At 32.6% G+C, this 10758-nt stretch overlaps 1 non-coding gene across 1 annotated transcript; it reads right to left on the bottom strand.

The window, feature by feature from the left end:
• Positions 1-6549: 6549 nt before the first annotated feature.
• LOC119829209 lies at positions 6550-6668 on the bottom strand. Its single transcript, XR_005287794.1, has one exon. It is a non-coding gene; the product is annotated as a 5S ribosomal RNA (ribosomal RNA).
• Between the last annotated feature and the right edge of the window lie 4090 nt (positions 6669-10758).

Here is a 10758-nt window from a genome sequence, read left to right as displayed (position 1 = left end):
CTCTGTTCGAAGAAATACAAAAGGCAATACAGGGTGGTCGTAGTTATGCCGCGTTAACAAATACGACATCACTAGCATATACTGCGGGTGGCCCCGATATAACTATCTCAAGGCTGTTTGTTGTAGCTATTGTATTATTGTAAACATGGGCTAAATGTTTGTTTGGTAACGGCCGAAATATCACCCTGTTTCTAGATAATATTGTATTTTTGAAACTGTCTTGGAATAGTGTCTATTGCTCCTATAATAATATGACAAAGAGGAGATAATTGTATCCTGTATGTAATGTTTTCACACAAAATCTACTGGACCGATTTATTTCAAAAATTCTTTCACCATTAGAAAGCTGCATTTTTACTAAAGAACAGCTAGTAGAATATAAATTCACATTCTTTTATTTTGAAGACGGTTTAATTTAGATTAAGCATAAAACAATAAATACGAGAAAGCTTATAATTATTTTAATACTATATATTATAATAATACAAATAATATAACATAAATAATTAATGAAATAAAAATAATGGACATGAATTGTACCAGTTGCAATGCGTGATCTTATTTTTTATTATGATATTGTTAATTTAGACAACTTTAAGATATGTTTCATTGTTTTGAAAACACTGATATACGAGTGAATAAACAAATACAATATTATATAAAATCAACACATTTAAAGCGCAGCAAAACAAAATAAACGAAATTTGACTTCTATCATTGTGCCTATTGATTCAATTTGTAACATAAAGACCTAGCATTAAATTTTAAAGGGTTCGAGCACAACACCAAATGTATCTTAGGGTATAAACCCTATCGACATATTGTCAATACAAAATACACAAAAGAATCGACATTAATTTGACATACCATTAAAAATATTGCTTTTAAAATCACCAAGGAATGCATTCATGCGGCAGATATTACTTTCGGTGCCGGGTGTCGAAAATTTCGCTGCACGCCGTCGTAAAATAACAATTTATGACAACCCATATAACCCTATAATGAATTAATTTAAAAATACAAGAAAATTTGCATAAGAGACGCGCGTTGATCGATCGGTGTCGTAAAATCGGCGATGCATCAAAAAAATTAATGACGCTCACGTTAGTTGTGATTTTTGCGAGGTGACACGCGTTTCTATAGAATAATATGTTAATGACAGTAAACATTAATTTGTAACGGTTGATTTGTTAATCGATGATTTGCATAATCACGTCGCATAATAGAAAGATGACGATTTTACGACTAATGATGAAAGGGATGACGTTTACAGTTTTGATGTATCGGCAGTAAAAAGTTATGTTATTATAGTACTATTTAAGCCAGCATCTGCTTCAGACGAGTTAGATAAGCTAACAATTAGACGTGTAATTAAAAAATACTGTCTTCCCACGGTGTGTATGAAAGGGGTAAATTTTAAAGTTGAAAATTCGCGTGGATTTGATATGGTTGGTGCGACAAAATGGCTACAGTGCTTGCGTCAAGCTGAGTGACAGTTGAAGAGTGTGAATAATTGAAACTCGTGCGAAATTCATATTGACATCGATGCAGAAGCAGGAATGGTGTAACGAATTGATTAAGCTAATTAGACGCTGGTTCAGACATCAAAGAGTTAAAATCAATAGACATTTTAAAGTTCTCAATGGTTTAAAGAGCCTCTTTGATAAATTGAAGTTATATTGTATTTTTTGTTGCGCTATTGTGACTTCGTAATATAATACTTTACTAATATTATAAATGCGAATGTTTGTAAGGATATGTGTGTGTTTGTTGCTCTAAAACTACTGAACCAATTGCAATGGAATTTGGTACGTAGATAGCTGGACAACTGGAACATAAAGGCTACTTTTTATCCCGATATTCCTACAGGATACGGACTTACGCGGGTGAAACCGCGAGGCGCAGCTAGTATTGCATATTTATAAAATGCTTATTGAAATATTCTGTGATAATTAATTTCGCTTCTTTTTAAAAGTTTTCCCTGTCTTACAACTGTGTTCAAACTATAGCAGGCGTACAGATAGTTAAAGAAAATTTTACACTATAAATAACTACATAGAAAAAGTTTATAACAAAAAAATTAAAGAGCAACTACAAAGTTTCTTGCCGGTACTGTACATGCTGTTTTGGGAGCCGTTGGTAAATTAAGAGCACATCTTAAATAAATCTTGTTTGATAAATAAATGAGTTTAAAATAAAAATAAAAAATTGGACGTCGTTGACAACTGATCAACATCATTTCGCAAAATTTAAAGTGTTCTAAAATTTTCAAAAACGGCTCTCTGACCATAACTTTTTCATCATAACTTTTAAGCTTTAGACAATAATTAAATTAAAAATTAATGTACTAATTTATTTCGATAAATGTATCCTCAAAATAAATTAGCACCACACCTATTTACACCAATTTTTTTTTCTACTCGTACAACGCCACTGAACACAAAATTTTATGTTTAATCATAATAATGAACAAACATTACCACAAACAATTACATAGAAAACATAATTGTCCCATTGCAATAACACGCTGGATGCAGTAAAACAATTTATTCTTTGTTTCAACCCCAAGGGATGTTTTAACGCCAAGGAATGGTTGTAGAGTTAAATTTCATAAAATTATTTGATTAGGGGGCAGTGACTGCTAATTACTTAATTATTAATTAGTCATCAATAACGTTTATTATAGCTAACGTGTTTTATAGACTTATATCCTTTGGGGATGTGGTGAATAATATTGTGTGATAGCATTGTTCATTGCTTAGTCACTCATAACTTGAGTCATGAATGCGTTGGAAATAATGAGTTTCAGTTCTAGTTTTATTAACCAAATAAAAAAAAAATATTCGTAAAGTGCTCTAAGTGACCCATATCCATTAAATAGGAAGTTTATAGCGCTATTTATCAATAAAACTACTTGTATTAGGGCTTTTAACAGATAATAACATGATGTTTATTATATTTTTAATCTCGTGAATTCATACCTTGCAATCTAGTTGTTTAGAGAGAAGAAAGATATGCCTACAATCCTATCTTATCCTACTAATATTATAAATGCGAAAGTTTGTAAGGACGTGTGTGTGTTTGTTACTCTTTCACGCAAAATCTACTGAACCGATTGCAATGAAATTTGGTACAAAATACCAATAACCAAAACGACTGGAACAATTTAAAAAATTCTTTCACTATTAGAAAGCTGCAATTTTACTAAGTGACATAGACATGTACCACAGGCGATGCCGGGGCGAATAGCTAGTAAAAGATAAATATAAGAAGACTACCTCAGAAATAGGAGAAAAGTCTGACTGATTTTTGGCTAAAATCAGTAGTTTTTCTATACAAATATTAGAAATTGATACAATAAGAACTAAACGACATATAATAAACATTGTTTGAACCGTAAGTCTGCAAACGGCGGAGGTTGTAAACCACTGACGATTTCATTACCCCGCAGAACATTACGTAAATACGAATTAAGTCCACCAGATGTCATTATGTCTGGTGTCGTTACTCCTTTTTATTTCCCTAAACCAAAGGTTGTTTATCCAGCCTTTAATATCCTTATTATTGCCAGGTCTTTTTATTGGTCGCGATTCTTGCGTTTTCTTTTACGAGACACGTTTATAATGCTTTTTATATTAAGTAATTAAATTGATTAAAAGAGTTTTTATTTAATGCGATATGATTTTAAAAGAAAAAATATAATTTATATAAATGAAAATGAAAACAAATCTCTGAAAGACACCTTCAAATTTATTTCAACCAAAGATTCAAATTAATTGAATAGATCAAAAAGCATCGAATTAACACAATTTCCACTTTCAGAAAACGCGATATACACAGATAAAAATAATACAATTAATTACGTATTTGTTTCTAACGTTATACAGGCGTTTTGGCGGCTCCCCTATAATTGCTTATCTGGCAGCCAATCTTCAAGGGAAATGGTAATTATAGTAATTTGCCGCCCTACTGGCAGGTTTTTTCCTTATTTATATTACGGTATTTTTACAATCATCGCAGTGGTTGAAATATTCAGACATTTAATTCAATACTTATATTATTGTAGTGTCCTTTTGAACATTTAAGCGTTGGTTGTATTTTATAAATTCTTTTTTAAATCTCTTATTAGTTGTACTAGTCCGCGGTCCACCCCATCAGCCTTTTTTTACTCGACTGACCGAAGAAGAGTAGTGTTTTTCGAGTGTATGTATTACATATTATTTTACTTATTGATATAATTTTAAACACAAACCAATTTCTCTACGCATATCCAAGTGTGATCATCCGAAAGGGTCTCTAACATTTGCACAATACATTTGTCGAGACCACAAATTTATGGGAAACCATTCAACGACCGAAGAAGTAGCCAATAATCTAATTTCCTTGCGTTACGAATCATGCCATCACACCGTAATGGGTTAAGCTTGTAACATTATGTCGTCCCGATGGTGTGGTAATTTGATTACAGACTATTCGGTGTGAAGTCCGGTTATGTCTGGGAAGTTTGTTTTGATGATAGAATTACTCATCATAACTAGATGGTGGTTTAAGTGATAAATTATTAAATAGTTATTGATATTCGAAAGAAAAGCAATTCTCACATTCACATAAATATACAGGTGTCTTAGATTTGGTGTAATATGATAATGAAACATCTAGTTTTTCAGACGATCGAAAATGTAAGAAATACCTAAATCTCACCACTTTTCTTCTTCAATTGTGTGTTTATATCTCTAGCTACGGACAGTCCGCACAAGTTGCGTTTCTTGTAGAAAAGAATCATCGATGGTTTTTATAAGTATTTTTACTAAATCAGCGACTGAAAAACTATAAGTACTATTTAATTAACGCACTATACCTATTTAGGTGATAGCCTCTACAAATACTTTCATAGAAAATTTTACATCAAATCGATTTTCATTAACAAGACTTTGCAAAAATATGTGTGTATACATATAATTAATAATTATCAACATTCTTTTACAATATTTATGCGCACAAATAAATATTGCTAAAACCATTACTTCTGCAACATCATAGAAGCACCAAAAAACCTTATTACTATCTACCACACTAATAACTAATACAATATTCGCTTCGCTATCGATTCGCTGATTTTTTTTTATATTACAGTCGGCAATGGAGCTGGTGGGACGCCTGATGGTAAGCGCTACCACCGCCCATGAACATTTCGAGAGGCATAAGGTCCATTGCAGACCTTGCGCCTCTACAAATGGATTGCCGACTTTTTGGAAAGGAATTACGGAAGGATTGGCGATAGGAATAAAGGAAAGGACTGGGAAGGGTAAGGAAATGGATATGGGCCTCCGGCTCCCCCATTCACCGAACGAAACACAGCAGAACGCAATTTCACGCCGGTCTTCTGTGGGGGTGTGGTACTTCCCCGGTGCGAGCTGGCCCAATTCGTGCCGAAGCGTGCTCGACTACCACATATAAAGCTGATATTATGATCCTAAAAACAGCTTAAAAATCAATCAATAATTATATAACGAATAGCTGTTATTTGATGTCGTGACAAAGCTATCGTAATACCCAATTTCCATGGCTATCGAAATTAGGCGCATATGTTGCGTTTTGTACCGCTAATCGTTCGTACCTGGCTCTAATCACGACATTTGTCACTATATGTGTAAATTAATGTTTTGAGATAACATTTTGTTGGGAATTGTTGGGAATAGATTAAATCAAAATGACATAGAATTTCGTATTCGCCTTGCTTTAAATAATGCCTGTGGTTGTTTCTGTTGTAAAGGATAGTGGAGCATTTTTTCGTTCGACTGGAATCCCAATTAAAGTATATTAAAATCATTATAGAAACTAATTAATTATTTATATTAAATCAGAGTTTGTTGACCTCGATAAAATATAACAATTTGTAAGATAATTTAACTGAAAGTGTATACTTATATACTTAATCGAAAATATAATCGAAATCTTATATAAATCAGCGAAACTTATAGTTTAAGACAACAACAAAAATCTTGGTAGCTAGATAAAGTACCGCCTTTGAGTTTGTATTGCTGAGTACCAAATGACAATTTTATCCAATATACAGTACTTATGTCTCTATGAAAATATCAAACTCAAAAGACCTTATTATATAATAAATAATCACACCACACTAAGTGCTGCAATCAAATGCATGACGTAAATTATTTCCTATATTATAAATGCCCAAATTCACATTAGGCAGATCTATTCAACATGATGATATAACGAATCATAAAAGCCATCCATCGTCGGACATTACACGTGCGGGCAACGTTATCGTAAAATTTTACGAGACGATACGGTTTCCGATGTTGTGGTCGCGGTAGAAGGGAGATGCAATGCACTTGGTAGTTACTGTATGACATTATTACAAGAAATTGACTAATTTTTCCATTTCAGAACTTCATGGAGGTCATCAAGATTAGGTCTGTCTCGTTATTTTCATTTGTGTATAAAATATGTCAGTCGTAGTACGGTATACAAATGTAAAAAGCGAAATCTTTACAAGGTTTCTTAAAAGAAGAAAACAAAAAAAAAAGCCAACATCACGCGGTGTTCCCAGGCGGTCACCCATCCAAGTACTGACCGCGCCCGACGTTGCTTAACTTCGGTGATCGGACGAGAATCGGTGTATTCAACGTGGTATGGACGTTGGCGAATATTAATATGAAAGAGTAAATTAGAATCTACTTTACCTTTAATAACATCAATAATCTTTAGAACGATAACGCAGGTATCTTATAATTTGTGTGGAATTGTAAACAAATCTATTTTCCTTACTTCTATACGAGTATAAGTATACATAAAACAGTACAAACAACTATACTACGAAATAATCTAAGAACAAAATAAAACAAACAATAAAAAAAGTCCTCTGCAATCTATCGGAGACGTGAAAAAATCCCGCAAAAATGTGTGTTAACAAATAAGAGAGATTTACTTCAAGTGGCCGATAAGTTCCTTTACAGTTCCGACGTTAAATAAATATGGTAGAAACTCAATAAAAGTATATTGCCTAATCTCTATCCAATATTTTCTTACAATTTCGATGAAGGTTTTCCCCATTCTACGTCTGTTATGCGTAATGTGGATAACACGTTTATTTATTTTTTAAAAATAGTTAAAAAAATTGCAATGACGCGTGGATAATTGACATTTAAGACTACGGTAACTATGAATAACGATTTATGAAATTCTTGTTAGTATAGAGGAAAACTGGGCGATAATATACAACTTACTTATATATTAATTTATTAATTATCAATTAATTAATGATCATTACGTCAGATCGCTCCGCTTAAAAACTGAAAGACACAAAATCTGTTTTCACAGTCGCTTTAAGGGACAATAAATCTCAAACTACATTAATTGATTCATGACGATCTGATTTTAGCAATATGGCAATCTGTAATGATCAAAAAACGTCTATTCCACTATATTCTTTCTCAAGCGTCGCATAAAAGCACCTTAGTAGATATCTGGCTGGCACCAGCGTTATTGTTGGCGAAAGCGACGCTCCCTCTTATCTACGAATTATTTAGAACCTTTCGACGAAATAAACACTTACGGTTCGTGATGTGTGACGTGCTTGTATTTATAGAGAACATATATATTATATTGTCTGTTTATAAACACATAATTATGGAATTCTTCAGAAGAGGCCTTCACTTGAGGAGGTGTCCGTGCAAACAAACAAAATTTATATTCATAAATACGTGTAAATAATTTCAATATTTTGTTCTTTTTCTATAAACTTTATTATAAAACAAACTTTTCGGCCGCGGTAAAATGTAGTTTCCCATAGAGATGACATGTTTCACAGCGATAAAAAACAGACACAAAAAACATATCATACAACCACCCTGTTATGATACGCAAAGCAGACAAACAAACAAATAAATTAACTAATTCATTTTAAATAAGGACAAACTGAAACACAACAAGATACATATAACTAAGCTATGAACTGAATTTCAGACCATGTCCACTCAGATTAATAATATTATAACAGTCCCACAACGGCTAATAGGACTAATGTTAACATAATACGAACGTGCTAAAAGCTGTCATTCACCAGCGGTCAGTAATTGGATTGGCAGTGGTCAGCGCGGATCCAATGCTATCACTATTGGTACATTGTAATGTATTTAGCGATCATGCGAACGAGAAATGTATGTAATTCCCATGAAACTTGATGAATTGATATCGGAGTCTTTATAAGACCGATATTCACTTATATATAAAGATCACTTGCTATTAGATAACGCCTAACGCGACAGCAATATACAATATTAGTTAACGTAAATACAAGATGCCTATTATTATACATAATACATTTGCGATTTATTTAATAATATAATGAATAAATCGCGTTTAAAATCCGTTAAAAAGTATTTAATTTCTAATTGTACTCAACTCTTTTAATTTTACAGTTATTTCCTATGCAAGTTCTATACCTGTATGAAGTAATGTAACATGGTCTTTGTTAAAACGAAGAAGGAACTAGAATTGCAATTAGACATTTTCCAGTCGCATAGTGATTTTTATTCAGATATCTGGCATGTATACTATATAGAAAAACTAGCTGCACGCCTCGGCGTAACCCGGGTAGTCTTTTATAGTAATTGAAATAGTCATCTATTAAGTTGGATCAAACTGCACATTTGATTTAATAGTTTAAGAGTCCACCGCGGACAAACAACGTGATACCTAATTTATATACATCAAGTTTATGTTCTCTTTTGTAATAGAACAATCAAAACTCATTACAGTATAATTTACAATTACAGTATAAAGGTGGACATTTGAAAACGCCTTTTTTCGTTGTCATTAATCATCCCACTTAGCGAATATCAACCAATTTTATTACAATAATAATAAGATCCAACCAATAAACGTCGACATTACCATAACATGTGACGTATCTATTATCAGATCTTTATGACTTACACATAGATGTTTTTTAATAAAAGAATATAGGTAGGAGGATCGTTTAATCCCGCGGGAGTCGTAAATGTTTACGAGCTAGCCTCGTCGCGGTGTGAACCCGGCCTTATGACGCCTACGTCTGTCAACGAGTGATTAAGCTGTGGGCACACAAACGTACATTATGAATATCCCCAAAATTACACATTTTGTGTAAGTAATTGCCAAACAATTGTAAATATGTGAAAATTTAAGATGTTCCCTTTCTTAAGTTTGTATTTGTGAAATATCCATAAGATTCAATGTCTCAAAGCTTGAGTTGAAACAAAATAGAAAACACTCAATTGTATTTTCTTGTGTTTGATTTCACGCGAGTATTATACATTTAGAAATTAAAAACTTTTTAACGGATTTTAAACGCGATTTATTCATTATATTATTAACCCGTCGTTTCGAACACTTTACAGCGAGCGTGGTCACGGGGAGACTGTGTTTTAATTTCTAAACACTCAATTGGTTCAGCTGTATAAGATCTACAACTTTTTATTATATTGTGAAAAGTTTTATGACACAAAGGTTCAATAAAGAGAGAGATGTTGTAGTTGTAATGATAATACAAACGCTTATCAATTTCTACTATACCTACAAGTTTTGTTCAGTATCGAACTATCTAACACATATAACAAATCCAGGTTATCCTTGTTTCTTCCTAGTATACATGATAGTTTAAATTTTTCCTCAACTAATTGTGCCTCAAACCTAACAGCTACAGGACAGGCCGTCTTCAATATTGCCACTTATTGTATTTTGTATTATTTACCCACATTTACGATCCGTATCGTTCATATTTTTGAGTGAGTCCAAACTACTTAAAATTTTATTACCCCATTTTCTACTTCACTTCCGCGGATTTTATCGTCGACTGTAAAACTGTTTGTTGTTTAATTAAATGAAATATTATCGGGGAAGCTCATACTTTGATAATATTAACCTTTGAATATAAGCGCCGTTTGAAAATAATTTACGAGGACATTAAACAGTTTGTTCAATTTATTAGGTGACTAATATTATAATCCTACTAATATTATAAATACGAAAGTTTGTAAGGATGTGTGTGTGTTTGTTGCTCTTTCGCGCAAAAACTACTGAACCGATTACAATAAAACATGGTACATAGACAGCTGGACAACTGGAATAATATATAGATAACTTTTTATCCCGATATTCCTACGGGATACGGACTTACGCGGGTGAAACCGCGGGGCGCAGCTAGTTTTTAATACTTTTTTTTGCCCGATACGTAAAGTCACTTAAGTTTGTATAACTGTTGCGATAAATTTTAATATGTTGATGATAAAGATGTGCTTGTGATGGAATAGTCCTGGTAAGGGAATATAAAAGTATATCAGTAAAAGTCTGAATCAGTAAAATCTTATTAATACTACGTCATATTGCAAACAAACTGCAAACTTATGTATGTATTTCGTATTATAAGTGAAACGAAAAGGTGTGTTTATATTCTATTACTACATACCTACTACAAAATAAAGTCGCTTTCTGTGTCTGTCCCTATATATGCTTAAAGTTTTAAAACTACGCATTGGATTTTGATGGGTTTTTTATAGAGAGTGATTCAAGAGGAAGGTTTACATATATAATAATATCTATTAAACTTCTCTAAATTTAACGCGAGCGAAGCCGCGGGAAAATGCCAGTTATAAGTATAAAGCCAAGCTGAATTTGGTTTAGTTTTAGGAATGGAACATTTACTCCCAATATGAACAAAGACTGCCGAATTATTTCTATGTATATTACCCAATA

The sequence above is a fragment of the Zerene cesonia genome, chromosome 9 (assembly GCF_012273895.1).
Source record: "Zerene cesonia ecotype Mississippi chromosome 9, Zerene_cesonia_1.1, whole genome shotgun sequence".
NCBI classification, from domain to species: domain Eukaryota; kingdom Metazoa; phylum Arthropoda; class Insecta; order Lepidoptera; family Pieridae; genus Zerene; species Zerene cesonia.
Note: the sequence above shows the minus strand (reverse complement) of the source record. Positions and strands in the feature narration are given on the sequence as shown.